General features: G+C 40.0%; 1 long non-coding RNA gene across 1 annotated transcript in view; it reads left to right on the forward strand.

Moving 5' to 3' along the window:
- LOC141372672 (uncharacterized) overlaps positions 1-18,051 on the forward strand; it is a 204,651-nt gene that overhangs the window by 180,893 nt on the left and 5,707 nt on the right. The gene's annotated exons all lie outside the window — the stretch shown is intronic.

The raw sequence follows: 18,051 nt of genomic DNA on the forward strand, positions 1-18,051 counted from the left end.
CCATGCATATATGGTCAATTAATTTATGACAAAAGGGCCAAGAATATAGAACGGTGAAATGGGTAGCCTGTTTAATAAATGGTGCTGGGAAAACTGGGCAGCCATATGCATAAGAATGAAGGTGGATCCCTATCTTACATCATATACAAAAATCAATTCAAAATGGATTAATGACTTGAACATAAGACCTAAAACCAGAGAACTCACAGAAGAAAACATAAGGAGTAAGGTCCTTGTTATCGATCTTGGCAATGATTTTTTTTAATTTGACACCAAAAGTAAAGGAAACAAAAGAAAGAACAATTGGGACTACATCAAATTAAAAAGCTTCTGTACTGCAAAGGAAACATCAACAAAATGAAAAGACAACCTATGGAATGGAAGAAAGTATTTACAAATCATATCTCTGATAAGAGGTTCATGCATAAAGAACTCATACAACCAAATTAAAAAAAAATCGCCCAAATAATCCAGTTTAAAAATAGGCAGAGAACCTGAATAGACATTTTTCCACAGGAGACATACAAATGGCCAACATGTACATAAAAGGATGCTCAGCATCACTAATTGTCAGGGAAATGCAAATCAAAAGTACATTGAGATAACAGCTCATATCTTAGAATGGCTATCATCCAAAAACAAGAGATAAGGGGCGCCTGGGTGGCTCAGTCGTTAAGCATCTGCCTTCGGCTCAGGTCATGATCCCAGAGTCCCAGGATCGAGCCCCGCATCGGGCTCCCTGCTCTGTAGGAGGCCTGCTTCTCCCTCTCCCACTCCCCCTGCTTGTGTTCCCTCTCTCCCTGTCTCTCTCTCTGTCAAATAAATAAATAAAATCTTTAAAAAAAAATAAGAGATAACAAGTGTTGGCAAGGATGTGGAGAAAGGGAAACTCTTGTGCACTATTGGTGGGAATGTAAATTGGTGCAACCACTATGGAAAACAGCATGGAGGTTCCTCAAAAATTGAAAAATTGAACTACCATATGATCCAGCAATTCCACTACTGGATATTTATCCACAGGAAACAAAATCACGATCTCAAAGAGATAGCTACACCCTCAAGTTCATTGCAGCATTATTTGTAATAGCCAAGATATGGAAACAACCAAAGTGTTTATCAACATATAAATGAATAAAGAAATGTGAGAAGTAGGAGGGAAAAATGGTGGCAAAGTAGGAAAAAATGAATAATCCAATTAAAATGGGCAGAAGACATGAATAGACATTTCTCCAAAGAAGACATAGAGATGGCCAACAGGCACATGAAAAGATGCTCATCTTCACTTACCATAAGGGAAATGCAAATAACAACTACAATGAGATATCACCTCACACCTGTCAGAATGTCTAAAATCAACAGCACAAGAAACAACAAGTGTTGGCGAGAACGTGGAGAAAGGGGAACCCTCCTGCACTGTTGGTGGGAATGCAATCTGGTACAGCCACTCTGGAAAGCAGTATGGAGGTTCCTCAAAAAGTCAAGAATAGGGGCACCTGGGTGGCTCAGTCGGTTAAACATCTGACTCTTGATTTCAGCTCAGGTCATGATCTCAAAGTTGTAAGATCAAGCCCCACATTGGGCTCTGCACTGGGTGTGGAGCCTGCTTAAGTTTCTCTCTCTTCCTCTGCACCCCCCCTTAAAAAAAGTTAAAAATAGAACTAATCTACGACCCAGCAATTGCACTACTAGGTATTTACCCAAAGAGTATAAAACACTAATTCAAAGGGATACATGCATCCCTATGTTTATAGCAGCATTATTTACAATAGCCAAGGTATAGAAGCAGCCCAAGTGTCCATCAACATATGAATGGATAAAGAAGATTTAGTATATATCTATATACAATGGAATATTTACTCAGCCATAAAAAAGAATGAAATCTTGCTATTTGCAATGACATGGATGGAGCTAGAGAGCTTTATGCTAATTGAAATAAGTCAGAGAAAGAGAAATACCATATGACTTCACTAATATGTGGAATTTAAGGAACAAAACAAAAAAGTGAAAGGGGGAAAAAGTGAGAGAGAGGAAGGCAAACCAAGAAACAGACTCTTAACTCTAGAGAACAAACTGCCCGTTACCAGAGGAGGGGGTGGGTGAGGGGATGGGTGACATAGGTGATGCGGATTAAGGAGTATACTTGTTGTGGTGAGCACCAGGTGACTAAACTAAAAACTTAAAAAAAGAGAGACATGGGTGCCTGGGTGGCTCAGTCGGGTAAGCATCTGCCTTCAGCTCAGGTCATGATCCCAGGGTCCTGGGATTGGGCCCCGCGTCAGGCTCCCTGTTCAGCGGGGAGACTGCTTCTCCCTCTCCCTCTACCTGCTGCTCTGCCTACTTGTGCTCTCTCTGTCAAATAAATAAATAAATAAATAAATAAATAAATTTTTTTAAAAAAAGAGAGAGAGACAGAGGGAGATTTGACACAGAAGGCATTGAGGCAGAGATTGGACTGATGCACCAGAAGCCAAGGAATGTGAGTAGCTACCAGAAGCTGAAAGGTATAGGGAACAGATTCTCCCCTAGAAGTTGCAGAGGAGCCTGGCCCTACTGACACCTTGATTTTGATCCAGTGAAATTGACTCCAGACTTTTGGCCTCCAGAACTGTGAAAGAACAGACACTGGTTTGTATGCATTTTTCAACATTTTGTGTACAAATTGTTATGTGGATATTAGTTTTCATTTCTACTGATTTTATACTTGGAGTGGAATTACTGGTCATTTGGTAAGTGCAGAAACTGCTGGACTGTTTTGCAGTTGATTTCAGACTTCTGACCTTTAGAACTGTGAAAGAAAAAAATAAATTTCTGTTGTTTTAAACCAGCAAAAAATAGAAAGCTTTCCAAAAAAAAAAAAAAAGAAAAGAAATGTGAGAAGTAGAATATTATTCAGTCATAATAAAGAAGGAAATCCTGCTATCTGTGACAACATGGATGAACCTTGAGGGCATTATGCTAAGCGAAATAAATCAGACAGAGATACATATATATGGAATCTACAAAAAAACTGTAGAAATAAAGAACAGATTGGTGGTTGCCAGAGTTGGGAGATCTAAGGGCAAATGTGGACAAAAGGTACAAACTTCCAGTTACAGGATACATAAGTCCTGGAGATGAAATATGCAGCATGGCGTCTGTAGTTAGCAATAGTGTATTGGGTATCTGAAAGTGTGCATATAGTCAAATAGTTGTAGGAGTGGTTTTTTGTGCAGCAGTAGATAACCAGAACAATGCACTACCTCGGACTGGGTACAGACACTGCAGCTTGTACCGCTATGATCACATGGGCTAGCACGAGTGGTATGACAAAACCTCTGCCACTGCTGGCCCTGGAAGAAGGAAGGACAGCAGCTTCCATGGGTCACCACCTTCCTCCTGGACCTCTAAATATGCTAGGTCTTCTTTGCAGAGCCATGTCCTTGCTGCAAGGGAAGCTGGGAGAGTATTGGGCATTTTAAGCTTCTAGAGTGAGATACCCTCTGTCCCATGAGGTGGAAGATTCTTCAAACACAAAAAGGGGGTTTAGATAGTAAGCTGCCTAAAGAAATGGCAGACGACCATCACAGCATGCGCTGCCAACACCAGAGTGGAGATGGGCAGAATGAGCTGCCTTCTGCGGGGCTCTGCCAAGAATGCAGGCTCCGTACCGCCAGAGTGGTGAGAAGGAATCAAGGTCGGAAGGGAGGTGCTGCACTCTACGGAAGGCATGACTTTAGGGTTGTTACACCACACAATTGCATTCGAGTCCTGGGACTTTTAAGTTAGTACTGAACTTCCTCATTTTGCAGATTCCCTAGATCCTAGCATTACTGTGACCAAAGTCCTCCAGTGGCATCCCATCTCAAATTAAAGTCACAGATCTTTAAATTGCTGACCAGGGCCTGGGAAATTTGCCTCTTCCTCCATATCTTATGCCCTGTGGCTCCCCATCACTAGCTCACACTGGATCCTTGCTGCTCCTGGAACACACAGAGTGCTCTTCTCTCTAGGCATTTTGTACTTATTCCTCCCCCTACCTAGAAATTCCTTGTTCGGATATCCACTTTGGCTTGCTCTCTCAATTTCCTTAGGGTTCTTCTCCAATATTACCCTATTATTGAGGCCTTCACATAAAGACCACTACATATGGACTCGGGACCTGTCCCCACCTACCACACTTCATTTTCTCTTTATGCTGCATTATTGTTTCTGCCTTAGCAAAAATAAATAAATATCATATTTTTGCCTTGTTCACTGCTGCACTTCCAACACCCAGAATTGTACCTAGCATATACATTAGTGGGCATTTAATAACATTTGTTAAATTAATGATTATTGTCATCATGAATGAATAGAGGAGAATGGAGAACAGTACAGCCAACAGACGGGCCAGGGTGTCCTTGATCACCAGGCTGTGGTAGCATTTGTATACGACCCAGTGAGTTGATAACTTGCTGGCAAGTTATAGGTGTCTTGTGTCTATTAACGTGTTGGTAAAGATAGGTGTCCAGTTAGTTGGATTTAGACACATGGGCATGAAATGCTCAAGGTTTTCATATTGCCTCGAGTTGGCAAATGCACAAATCTATCAAATTGACAGGCTAAAAGTACCATGTGCATTGACATGAAGATACCAAGAACTCAGCTGTGTTGGCAGTATTTATCTTCCCCAAAACTCAGATGTGTATCAACCATCCCTAATCAAGTAAGAAAATTCCTGGAGGCACGACAAATGGAAATGAAAATTGGATTCATGAGTAAATACTTTCATGAGTCTGAGATGGACGAGTTTAAACAAACCCAAGACAGTCTAATTTATCGGGATACTTTTATCAAGCAAGGGTAAAGGGAACATCACAGGAGATAGGGCCAGTAGTCCTTTGGGCTGCCGAACTTGTATTTCGATTCTAAACCACACCGTAATGATCATTAGTCATTCATGATAGAAATCAATGATTCCACTTTTCTGACAGCATTTATTCGCTGTTCCCAGGAACTGCCTTCTCTCTTCTCTCAAGAGGGCATTTAGGACTTGAAGCTCTTTCCCTTGGCTTGTTTATTGTGTACTGTTCATTTGCAGAGTGCCCACAGTATCCCGTGCCAGTTTGGCAGTGTGAGGAGGGTTCGCTCTCACATTCTCCCAAGAATCAGCGTTAGCTCTCCAGTGACTTTGAATTCCCTTCCAAACGTTGGCTGTGGCTGGAGAGGCCAAGAACTTTATTCCAATCAGTTCTGGTTTCTATGGCTACGAAAGTCCCCTGAAAGAGTGACAGAAAATAAGGGCAGATTGTTCTCAATTTCTGAATTCACTGATATAAAGTGTTAAAAAAAAATCCACCCTCTGAATCCATTCTCAAATTGATTATTCTCTTTATTTCTCTCTCCCCACTCCCTCCTCCTCTTTCTCTCTCTCTTCTGCCATTGAGATTACGGCAAATACCACGGGTTGTCACCCAACTACCATTCATCTGTATTGTCTTCCTTTTTAATAGAACCCTGATTTTGCTCACCCCTCTTAATAGTTGTGGATTTCCGGGGGGGGGGTGGCCCTATCAACAGGGTATGTATTATGGTTGCTATAAGCCGGTGACTGACTTAAGGATGGACATTTCACTCTGTGCCAGAAATGAGATGTGCGCGGAAGTGTGCTGGGCGCACCTATGAGAAAGGTTTTCCTTCCTTAAAACAAAACAAACTAACAGGAATAAGAAGAAATCGCCTTTTCTTATTTTCTGTTTCCAAATGGCAAGTACGAACAGACAATATCTGCAGTTGCTTTTGCTACCTGAATAATCATGAGGGAACCCCATTGAAGGACTAAGGACAAAATGGGACTGTTGAAGCCTGGAGAAATCTTAGTACTCAATTATGCTGATGATTTAATCAATCTGGGAAACTCTCCAGAGTTCTTGTTATGTGAGATTAGAAAAAAAAAAATCCTAACGCTGTTTAAATCATTTGGAGTTGGGTTTTCTCCTAGGGCAGCCAAAAGCATCCTAACTGAGCCATTTCACTTCTGGTTGTTTGCTCAACATGTCTTTATAATTCCTCTCTCTTCGTTGGACTTTCGAACAATAAGCCTTCCTAGGAATTAATAAGTCAAGATAGTAAATATGATGAGTCTCTATTTGCAACAGAAGACAAATTATTGATTCTGTTTTTAAGTGCTAGAAAATTCAGTGTTATTTGTATTTTATTTTCAATATACAAAAATGCCATTGCATATTCTCATATCACAGCAGGCTCTTAAAGTCCTACCGTGTGAGGGAGTCCTTGTTACGGGTGGGAGAGATGCGTTGTGTGAATGGAGATCTTGGTTCTTGAATTCCCCACAGAAGATTTATGCTCAAACAAAGCAGCCAGAAGGAAGGTAGCAAGCACAAAGCAGTTTATTAAGGACAGTACACTCTCAGGAAGGGAGAGCAGGCAGGCCCAGGGGTAGCAACTGCCCTGACATTACAGGGGTCTTTTCTTTTTATGTGAGAAGAATCTTGGGTCATGGACAGGAGCGGTCTCTAATGGAGGCTGCTTCCAATCATTTGGGGGACTCTTCCCACAGGTTGGGAGGGGGAGTTTTTGACCCTACAAGGTTTGTACTGGAACTGTCATGGCAGCCTTCCCCCAGGGGAGTGGGAGCTCAAATCACAATACAAATGCATTATAATGAGTCTAGGGGTTACCCTGGGGCAGAGGTAGAAGAGGACAGCACACGCTCTGTACCTGTGCCTCTTGGTCTCTTAGCCCCCAGGGTCTTGGGAGCCACAAGGCCAGGATGTTGACGGGTCTTGGAAGCCATAAAGTCAGGATGTTGTGCCTCGGGGCTTCTAATGTGTCACCTGTTTATCACTGCTTTTGCCCTCAGCTCATGTCTAATTAACTGCCTACTCTGTCAGTCCAAGGACAAGAAGATATTTAATAATTCCAAATGTACCAAGAGAAAACATTCCTGTCAAATTGCATGTTTATATACTCATATATGTCAATTTTGAGGTACTAAAAGGACTTTTAAAAATCACATTAATAATTATAATTGTTCCAAATGTTCTGTTTTCTTTATGTTCTCCCCACTATTTCTGCTAATGGCACTATAATTCTCTTAGTCATCCAGGCTTAAAATCTCCAATTTATTTTTGGCTCCTCCTACTCTCTTACTCCAGAAATAATCTTTTGCCAAGCCCTCAATAATGCCATCTTAGAAATACTCTTACATCCCTTCCATTTGCTCTACTCTCACTGCCAACTAACTTAGTTCATCAAAAGTTTTCTGAACTGCTTTGCAGAAAGTTTCCATGTTCTCTCCATTCTTCTTTCTTTTTTTTTTAAATTTTATTTATTTATTTAGAGAGAAGGTGGCCAAGCAGAGGGAAGGGCAGAGAGAGGGAGAGAGAGAATCTCCAGCAGACTCCATGCTGAATGTGGAGCCCACTGAGGGGCTCAATCCCACACCCTGAGATCATGACCTGAGCCAAAATCCAGAGCCAGAGGTTCAACTGACTGAGCCACCCAGGGGCCCCTCCATTCTTCTTTCTAAAGCAGAGATCTGTCATGCTTACTTTCTCCTTAGTGTGTCCACACTGCCCAAGGAAAAAGCCTGAGCTCTACATGCTGGCATTCAAGGTCCAAAGAGTTGGCTCCAACTGACCTCTCAACCTTCCTTGTCACCGCTGTCCTCTTCACATTCTATGTTCTAGTCCAAGACAAGGTCCTTTATTCCCCTTTATTGACTTGACCCCTCATCTCACATTGAGTTTCTTTTTTTTTTTTTTAAGATTTTATTTATTTATTTGACAGAGAGAGACACAGTGAGAGAGGGAACACAAGCAGGGGGAGTGGGAGAGGGAGAAGCAGTCTTCCCGTGGAGCAGGGAGCCCAATGCGGGACTTGATCCCAGGACTCTGGGATCATGACCTGAGCCGAAGGCAGACGCTGAATGACTGAGCCACCCAGGTGCCCATCACATTGAGTTTCTTATCTTCATCTGTTCAAATCGTAACTACTGGTCACAGGTTATCTGAAATTACCTTTTTCTTTACAAAGATTTCTTGATTTCTCCCAGTCAAAACTATGATGCTCTTCATCCCTTGGATTTTACTGGGATTTGATCTCTCTATTAATGAAGGCATTTATTACTTTTTAACCATCTATTACAATTATTTACTATATATCTTATGTCCTTTCTTAAAAGGTGAAGTTCTTGAGGACAGAAACCAGATCTTGTTCATTTTTGTGTTCATCTTGGAGCCTGGTATTTCCTTCATTGTGACAAATACTCAATAAATAGAGTTGAATTATTAAAGAGTGATCAGCTTTCTGTTCAGTCTTTTTCTTATCACCATCTGATCAATTAATATGTAATAAAATTTTGGGAAAAAGGGAAATTATTTGGTTCAGATGGTCAGTAATGGACCACACGAGGGAGAATTCTTTAAGAGCAATGAATTCAGAATTAGATTAACTACAGACAGGATAGGTAACTTAGTTTTTCATTTCAGAAATACTCTTAATCTGGAAGAGAGTTTGACTAACATATATGCTTCAGCATTATTCTCCAACTTTGTAAGTGCTTTTTGGTCTTTCTTCTGAAGATTTTTGAATTTTACAAAAAGATGGTTGTTTGTTTTACTGGAAAATACCACTTTTCAATTAGTCAAATGTCGTATGCATTAATATCAAGATGAAGGATACTTTTATAAAAAAAATGCCTAGTTCTTCCCTAGGCAGAACTTCCTTTCTGCTTGTCAAAGTTAGTGCATTGCATCTCACTTGTAGGTATAGTGATGAGATGCATAATTACCTAGTTAACAATTTACATAAGGGAGATTCTGTTGAACTTCTGGAATCTCTAATCTGCTGGCCTAAAGAAAAACAATGCAATACATACCTATGCATGGGGGAACTCTGAGAAATATTTAGGATTACTCTCCACATTTTCTCACCCTTAATTTTTTCCTGCTGTTTAGCTTAAATTTAGTATACAGTGTAAAACAGAAGTAGACCTAGAGGTTATTAGATTAGAGAAACTGTATGGTAAATGCACCCCATTCATTTCCAATATTGCTTATTGGATAAGAAGATAATGTAACCCAATAACACAGTAGGATTTATTCTGACTCAGTTAGTTTAAGGACAGATTACAAAGAAAGCACTTGATAATTGGTAAAATTGAATTCCTTAGTCCTTAGCAAGAACAATTAAGATTTTATTTGTATAATGTTCTCATAAAAGTAAAAAACAACTGGGCCCACCTTTAATCCATAGCTGGATCTGACAGTTCCTTTATCAAGTGGTGATAAAGAGGTCAAATGGAGCTCAGAGAAACACAGCAAATAAGTAGAGAGAAATGATTTACAAAGAGGGTTCAAAAGGATTTTTACTCTGCCGCTAAATAATACCTAGGGTCCAGCCTCTCGTGACTCTGCAAATGCTAGAAAATAGGATTTACAGTGAGATTGGGAAGACTGATGTTACATAAGAAGGCAGCAGCTGAGCCACCCTGCCAGATGCCAGGTCAGTGGAGCACTCTGGGATCCCAGAACTTTCTTACATTCATGCAGCAGCAATTATGGAACTAGGCCATTCAGGGGAGCGTGAAGAGTGGCCGCAAATGGACTCTAGCAGAGACAAGTTTGGAATCTGGCTCTGAGTTCTGCCTTCACCACTGCCTCTAGAATATTATTAAACTTCAGGATGGAGGGTAGTATTAGAACCAGGACAAAGAACTGGCTTCTTTGGTTGTGAGTGTGTTTCCATCTGGATGGGGCGTCAGGGAGGACGTGAGAGGGGATAGGTAGACTTTCATGGTTGCAGTTATCAGTCCCACTGTTGCAAGATCACATGTGTATCGTACTGTGATGTGGTTCTGCCATTCTAAGACCTATCCTTTTGATGATCTATATTTACTGTTTCTGAGAATGACCAGAATGGCTCACATTCCTCTTGGCACTTCTTTTTCTTCCTTGCTTGCCTCTGGTGGCCGGTAAGGTGCTGGGTTGTGTGTATACGTGTGTGTGCACACATGAACACATGCACAGGTGTGAAGGGGGTTGTGGGGCACATAGGTACATAAGCAGTTTCTCACACAGGGAAGCAGTTCAGGGCCTAATAGTGCAAGGCCTCTAAGACAAGTTTGCTCAGTGTCCCAGAGAACAAGATGAACAATGACAATAATGTTCTGAAGGCATTAACGATGTTCAGGGCGTGGGTCAGTGGAGGGTGGGCTCAGAAAGGGGAGAATGAGAATGAGTTTGTGAGGTCCAGGGATCAGGACAGTAAGGCGGAGTCAGGCAAACGGAGATAAATTGAGCCTAATCAGTTATGAAGGTTGGAAAGAGAGGTGGAATTAAGGAAATATGCAGCTTATCTTTCAAAGGCCTTTGTAAAATATGGAGGAAAAGTTAACTCACAGCACTGAAAGCAATTCATGTTTGGACATTTTTGTGTCTTAGTGGAGACATATGGTGACCAAGAATGGGTGGAGGGGCCAGAGATAATTAAGGCAGAAATATGAGTAAATGCCAATATCTCTTGGAGTGTATTCAGAAGTTGCCCGTGTGAATTTGAGCACCAGGCTACTGTGAAGCAGCTGGCTACCCTCAAGATGGGAGGAAAATGAAAGTGTTCATTACCCAAGGGGGCTGAGGCCAGAGCTGGATAACTGGTCTAACGTGCCAAATAAAAAGACCAACATACAGGGGCATAAAAAGATAAGGAGAAACTGGGTTTCTCTGGGGAAAGAGGAGGAGGGAGGGAGACAGTGGTGAGTCCTTGAGGAAATGAAGCAGCATCAAGCTGCAGAAGGCTTCTGTGTCCCCATGAGTGGTGCGGTCCAATGGTGGCCCTTCGCGTAGACCCTCTGGCATTCATGTAAGCGAAATGCACGCGGGCAACACCGGAATGTACAGGCTCAGGATTTCAGAGTCAATATACGTATCAGTTGGTGTATTGAGCTGGTTATGTCTATACCCTCTGCCTTCTCAATCTGGAAATAATTCCCTCACCTAATGCGCCCCATTTTCTTGCTCCTACAATGAGGTCCATGTGCAGTGCTGCCCTGTTTGTGCCTTGAAAGCAAATCAGGGAAGACAAACACCTTATCATTTAGGAAAGGAAAATTTAAACTCATCAGCTGTTTGGGGATTATTTTTCCATCGGAGCTAGTCTGCCTTGGTGAAGATTTAAGGGGGAGGCAGCATGAGCTCCAGGAACTGGACTCTCTAACCCTATTTTTCACTAGAATTTTGTTTTGTTTCTTTTGAGAACAAAACCAGGGCAATCCAAACAGGTAATGTATCAACCTGTTGGGAGGCATGGACTGTCCACACCAATATCTGCACTGCAGAAAGGACAGGGTTTGATTTTGCTCCGTCTTCCAGTGACTATAAAGTTCTTGCAGAGAACATAACATGTGGTGACATAGAAGTAATTTCAATGTCACAATTCATTTCTCTTGGATTCGCTGCAGACTTTTAATTGGAGAACATTGTCTCACCATGACACAATTAGAATGGACCAAAGACTTTTAAACAGTCCTTTAAATAGTAAGTTAAAGTGTGAAAGAAGAGAACACAGGAAGAAATTTACAGCTATATTCTGTTCACAAAAAAAGGAATCTACCCAGAAAAACCATCCGGAGATCAGGGGAGTCTGTACAAGTATGGTTTTAGGTTCAAAGATATTCTTCAAAATGTACTCTTTACCCTTCACTGGGCCCTATAAAAGAGGACATTTAATCCAATCCTAATAAATCCTAATTATCTAGAAGACATAAGAGTTTTTATTTAATTAACATTTACTAAAGGCCAGTAATCCTTAAGGTTCTGTAGGAAGCACTGTGGCCATATGGCAATATGGGTGTGATTCCTGTTTGTATAGAGCTCACAGGCTGAAGACTCTAGTATGGTCTTGGGAAAATTACTTTATTGTTTTTTTAGAACACAGGACCATCTCTTAAGCTAATCTGCCTGTAAGATGGAGGGAGGATATGTATTGTTACAAAGGGGAGACCAAAGAAAAGTCCTAAGGGTTTTTACCCTGCTTTATCTAACTACTCTGAAAAAAAAAAAAAAAAGACAGGAAATGTTATATCCCACTGTTGATAAACCACTGGAAACAATTTTTTAAGACTGAAATCCAGCATGTGCAGAGAAAACAGAGCAAAACTTAGGTAGAACAGGATAAAATTGAGCATTGTAATTAGAGTATGGTGTATAGATTTTGTGTTTAATCCTGGAATTTGAGTGGAAAATACAGAATAGTAATGTCACTGATCTGGCAATTGTAAAGAACCTTTTTGAATGTGATTGAAATAAAGCATCCTAGTTAATGTATCACACTCAAAATAAATAAGTATTTTAAAGATGCTTTGATGTTGCTACTCAGCTGAAAGTCTGCCCTCCACTTTAACTGGGAATAATTTCTTGGAAGCGATTTAATAACTTGATTTTTTTATAACAGGACACTGCTGACTAGCTTAGAACAAAATGCTTTAAGTACTGAGGTTTGTGTCATTGAGGACAGAACAAGGATTAAAACTGAAGGGATTTTTTTTTGACTAGAAATTAGATGAGTATAATTTTCCATAATTTTAATGACTGATTTGTATTAGCTAGTGCATATACTATTTGCCATATTTTTAAAAATTCACTGATTATCTGGGCATGGCTCGTCCTGGGGAACAGTGTGAAATTTTAGTTTTTCTCATATTTATTTTTATTTATTTTTAGCTTTCTCATACTTCCCTTAGGCAACTCCTCTCATATTTCCGACAGGTCAGCATTCAGCTTTTTGGCTGCTCTGGACCTCTATCTAGGTCTGCCCTTCTGGATGTCTCCTTGGAGTCAAAATCATTCTTCTCCTCTCCCCTTTCAACACTCCTTGCCCCCTAGGTCCTCAGATCTTAGCTGGTTGTTAGGTAGAGTCAATAGGATTAAACCAATTCCTTTTCTGTATTCATGATGCCTGACAGAGGCTAAAAGTGATTATAAGCCTAGGATATTTGTGTAATGAGAGAAAACGTTATTCTGAAGGAATGAATTTTTCATGATGCCATTTCACTGGCTTTGAGTAAGGATCTTTTAAGACTCAAGTGACCCTGCTTAAGAATCTGCCTCCTGCACGTTCCCTCGAGTTGGGTAGGTAGAGGATCTTTTCCCTCAACGGTGTGGCCAGTTGTCTTGATTTCAATACTTGAGATGGTAACTGTCATTACTTGGGTTTTACTAAGGCCCTTGATGTTTAATATAGCCTCAGAATCGATATCTCATTATGGCCTAGGTGCTGGGCATTTAAATTCTAAGTCCTCTCTTATCTAAGAGAGAAGAATACAAGGCTAACAAGACAACCAGTATCACAGAGGTTGTTTGAATCTTTACTCATGATTTTCTGCCTCCCTTAGTTTTAGAATTTCTGGAGTACTAGACATTTTAGATACTGGAGGGACTACTTCTTCTTCCCTTGAGACTTGCAAAGACATGTAAAAATCATGTCTTTGTTCTATGTTCAGTGTCTTTCGGCTACAGGAACAGTTTAGGGTACGAATGGGATGTTCAAGAGTTCCCCCACCAACACACTGTGACCCGTTGCTACTTCAGATCCCCTACTTCTCAAGAGTTTTCTAGAATTTCAAATATATGGCTGTCCTTCCTTTGTGTTTCAGAAACCATCTCTCTGTCTTCACCATGTAAGTCCTTCAAAAGGAACAGGAAACCAGATACCAAGAAACTGATACATTTGAACATATTTCTATGGAAAAACACACTTGTTACAATTGGCTCCCCAGACACATTTTAGTTATCTAATTGAGTTTACTGATTTACAATTAATGTGTCCTGGGATGGGATGGGGGTAGATGTAGTTGTAAGAGAGCCACACCAGGGATCCTTGTGGTGATGGAACAGTTCCATATCTTGACTGTGGTGGCAGATACACAAAATACACACATGCAAATGAGTACACCTGAGAAAATCTGATTAAGACTGAGAATTGTATCAGTGTTGATACCCTGATTGTGATAGTGTACGTGTAGTTTTGTGAAATGTTACCCTTTGCCCTGGGTAAAGGGTACATGGGATCTCTCCATATTATTTTTTACAACAGCAAGTGAATCTACAATAATCTCAAAATAAAGTCTAATTAAAATGGGTTTAATGTTGTAGGCTCAGAGTATTTAGGAAGATAAAATTCATACATGCAACACAGAAGCAAACACACGTGTTCGCAAACAGTAGTCAAGGTTCATTCTGCCATAGTAGATATATACACATTTTTGCTACCAATTGGAGACAATTTTGTGTTTAGGTAAAGGATTGAATCTAAATTTGGTGTCATAAGGCATAGCCATCCTCTTTAGATCTCATACAAAGTAGACAATCATGACTATCATAATTTTCTTACCCTGGTGAATGTACATGTTTAATGAAGAAAAATAATTGAAGGTTCATAATTCTATATTTGTACTGATTTTTATATTGAAGGTTAAAAATATTATAAGGAAAATGTTAAAAAAGGTAATCCAAATCCATGTGTAAGGACTTGGAGGAAATAAGTTGCATGCTTTATGTGTTCCTACATTGTCTTACACTGTTCATCCTGTCTTAGTCTGTTCGGGCTGCTACGACAAAAATACCATAGACTGGATGGCTTAAACAACAAAGGTTTATTTTTTAATGACCTGGAGGCTGGAAGTCCAAGATCAAGGCAGTGGAAGATTCAGTGTCTGGTGGGAGCCTGCTTCCTGGTTCATAGACAGCTGACCTCTTGCTGTGTCCTCACATGGCAGAAGGGGTCAGGGAGTTGTGTGGGGTCTTTTTAAATAAGGGCACTAATCCCAATGATGAGGGCTTCATCCTTCATGACCTAATCCCCTACCAAAGGCCCCACCTCCGAATACCATCACACTGGGGATTAGGATTTCAATGTAGAATTTTAGGTGGACACGAACATTTGGTTTATATGTAAGCATAGCATTATGCTATGCTTATTCTTGTGTTATAGCAGAAAGCCTTCCATTTTTAGCTTCAGATAAAGAAAAGCATTTATAGATCATCCAGCTGTTCTGCTTTTTTAATCATACTGTAAATGTCTCATTGACTCAAAATGATTGGGAGTAAGATGTTTGATTAATAAAGTATTCTTGTTACTGAAAGTTAGTGAGCTTGTGTGAAACACAATGATTTCCAATTTCAAAGGACTCACATAAAGTACAATATATTTAACTCAATCACATAAAACTCATTGTGGAATGAGAGAAGGTAACATAAAATAGTTAACATGATACAAGAATAGTATGTATGTTTTTAATTGGGGGATTACATTTTTTTTCATGATCTGGCAGGGTTTCAGAAATTTATTAATCACAGTAATTACTGTGATGACCAAAAAATTAGGAACATTACATTCTGCACATTAAAAAATTTAATGATCACAGATCATTGCTCTATGTCAGCTGTCATTTTCCCCCCTACAAATAGGATGTATTTAAATCATCTGCAATTTCTAAGGTCTTAACACTTTCAAATTTCTTCTTTAGATGAAGACATTGCTACAAAGATGATGCCAAGTCATAATTTTTGTAATGTTTCAGTTTTAAAATAATTTCAAACATAACCAGCATTAAAATTTGCTTCTTTTATGTTAAACTGATGAAGTGTCTACTACATGGTCGATGAATTTTTTTTCATAGACTCTATTCTGTAATCAAGCATTTTACCTCATGCCCAGTAACTTGGTCCTTTGGCAGAACAGCTGAGGTAATGCTAGCGGGGACGAGAGTGGGAAACATCATCCGCCATGGGAGCAGTCTGTACAGCTGGGACAGAGAATTGTACCTCTTTCTTTACACACACTTGTCATTGTTTCCTTGATGGTTAGAATTAGGAAGCTTCTTACACCTTTGGGACAACTTTGTTCACCTCACCATTTGCCTAGTTGGAAGAAGTGTGCAGCCCAGCAGACACAATAGTCAATCAGACTTAAAACCAGAGGCACTGAACACCTCAGGGGTCTCCAAAAACACATGAAAGTTTTTCATGTGTTCCTATGAATCACGAAAAGTTTCAGGAAATAGGTGCTGTACAGCATTTGCACTGAACAGAAAGTCCCCTAATGTTGTTAGAGTTCTAGATGCAGGTGATTTTTCTGCATAATTCACTGGGACTCCTATTCCATAATGAACTTTAAAACAAGAGTAATTGTAAGGAAAGCCACTACACTGGTAGTGAAAAATTTGTTTTTTGAAAAATTCATATTGCTTTATCAACCTTATTTTTAGCTTACTCATTAGTTATTTAATATCTTAGCAAAGTTGTTATTTTACCTATATTTAATATCTTAGCAAAGTTGTTATTTTATCTTCATTTTACCTAATAGTGTAAATGCAGTTGAGGCCGGCTCTAATTCGATTGCTATTTTAAAATACCTCAATATGCCACCTAACACATATATACACTTCTCTCAGTAGTCAGTTCTAATAGTCCTTCAAACGTATACTAATACACTGAGGCAGTTAATCTGCTGCTTGATTCACTTCTTTCTTCTGGCTGCTGAACCATCCTTTATTTAGTGAGCTGTCGCCTTAGGATGTCCTGTCTCAGGGGCTGGGGCGGGGGGGGGGCGGGGGGAAGACCTGATTCACCTGACTTCTGCCTCTACCACCCATTGGCAGAAACTGTTCACTCAAAAGGTGTTTGCCACATGGCATGTTAATTAATGTAGTAGCATCAGGAGCATGCCAAATTTTTGTAATCCTGTCTTTTACATGAATACATTTACAATTTTAGTTTTGTGTTGACAGTAAAAAGGCAGTTTTATTGTGGCAAGACTAACTGACATTTTCTTTTTTTTTAAAGATTTTATTTATTTATTTGAGAGAGAGGAGAATGAGAGACAGAGAGCACGAGAGGGAAGAGGGTCAGAGGGAGAAGCAGACTCCCTGCTGAGCAGGAAGCCCGATGTGGGACTCGATCTCAGGACTCCGGGATCATGACCTGAGCCGAAGGCAGTTGCTTAACCAACTGAGCCACCCAGGTGCCCCCTAACTGACATTTTCAGCTCCAGGTAGCTCAAGGACCAGTGTGGTAGCACTTCAACAATTTTTGACTCAGCACTTAAAACCCCGCCACCGTGGAATATGCTACTGCAGGAGGTAATGAGCTCCCCCTTTATCAGAGATTTTCAAGCTTGTAAAAAAGATATGTAAATCAGATAACTTCACATTTATTTTCCCACTCAGTGACTATAGGCTTATTTGAAAATCACTGATTAATATGAATTTTTATCTAGCTCCTTTGATTAAGGTCCATTGCATTCCAAAACCTGCAGAAAATTGAGCAACTCTTTGCTCTGGGTCTGAAAATATGCACCAGTCAAAATTACCTGGTTAGCACAAAACTTTCCTATTTTCTCTTTCATGATGACACAAGTGCTAATTTTTCCATTAATGCCAGCATAAAGTTGGTTTGTTTTTTTTTTTTTTTTTTTTTTGCTTGGGAGAACCTGGGGATGGTTAGGTATATGCATAGTTTATTGGATAACTCCGTTATTTTGTTTGCCTCTTTAGTCTGCAGTAAATAACTTTCTTCCCTTTTTGTCTTGCTTTCCCATTTGGTTGTGCCCTTTCTTGTTTTGCTTACATGCCCCACATCTCATCTTGTCAGAGAGGGATTCAGCTTTTGAAGCTTACTGATTGTCAAAGGAACCTACTTAGCATGTTCTTGCATTTGGTCTGGATTTGGTTGTTGTCTAGGTGGTGTCTAGGCAGACGTATTACTCATACCTTCTGTGGAATGTTCTGAGTATGTGAGTTTCCTGGCCTTTTTGGATTCTCTACAGAATGCTTGATGTTACATGTTAAAAATGATTTCTTGATACAGATAAAAATACACGGCTACAAAGTTTGTTAGGATGGAGTTAAGGTTTCTGAATTTGGATAAGTTTTGTAGTTTTACATACAAATTATTTCATTTTTCCTTTTTTTCTCCCAAGATATGTCATGGATGCAAAAGATAGGGAAAAGAATTGGTGACAGACATCTTACCACTGAAAGAGTGAATCAGGCCACAATCAAATGCCCTTCAG

This window comes from Callorhinus ursinus, unplaced genomic scaffold, assembly GCF_003265705.2.
Source record: "Callorhinus ursinus isolate GAN/ISIS: 27379988/994484 unplaced genomic scaffold, GSC_fseal_2.0 scaffold4, whole genome shotgun sequence".
NCBI classification, from domain to species: domain Eukaryota; kingdom Metazoa; phylum Chordata; class Mammalia; order Carnivora; family Otariidae; genus Callorhinus; species Callorhinus ursinus.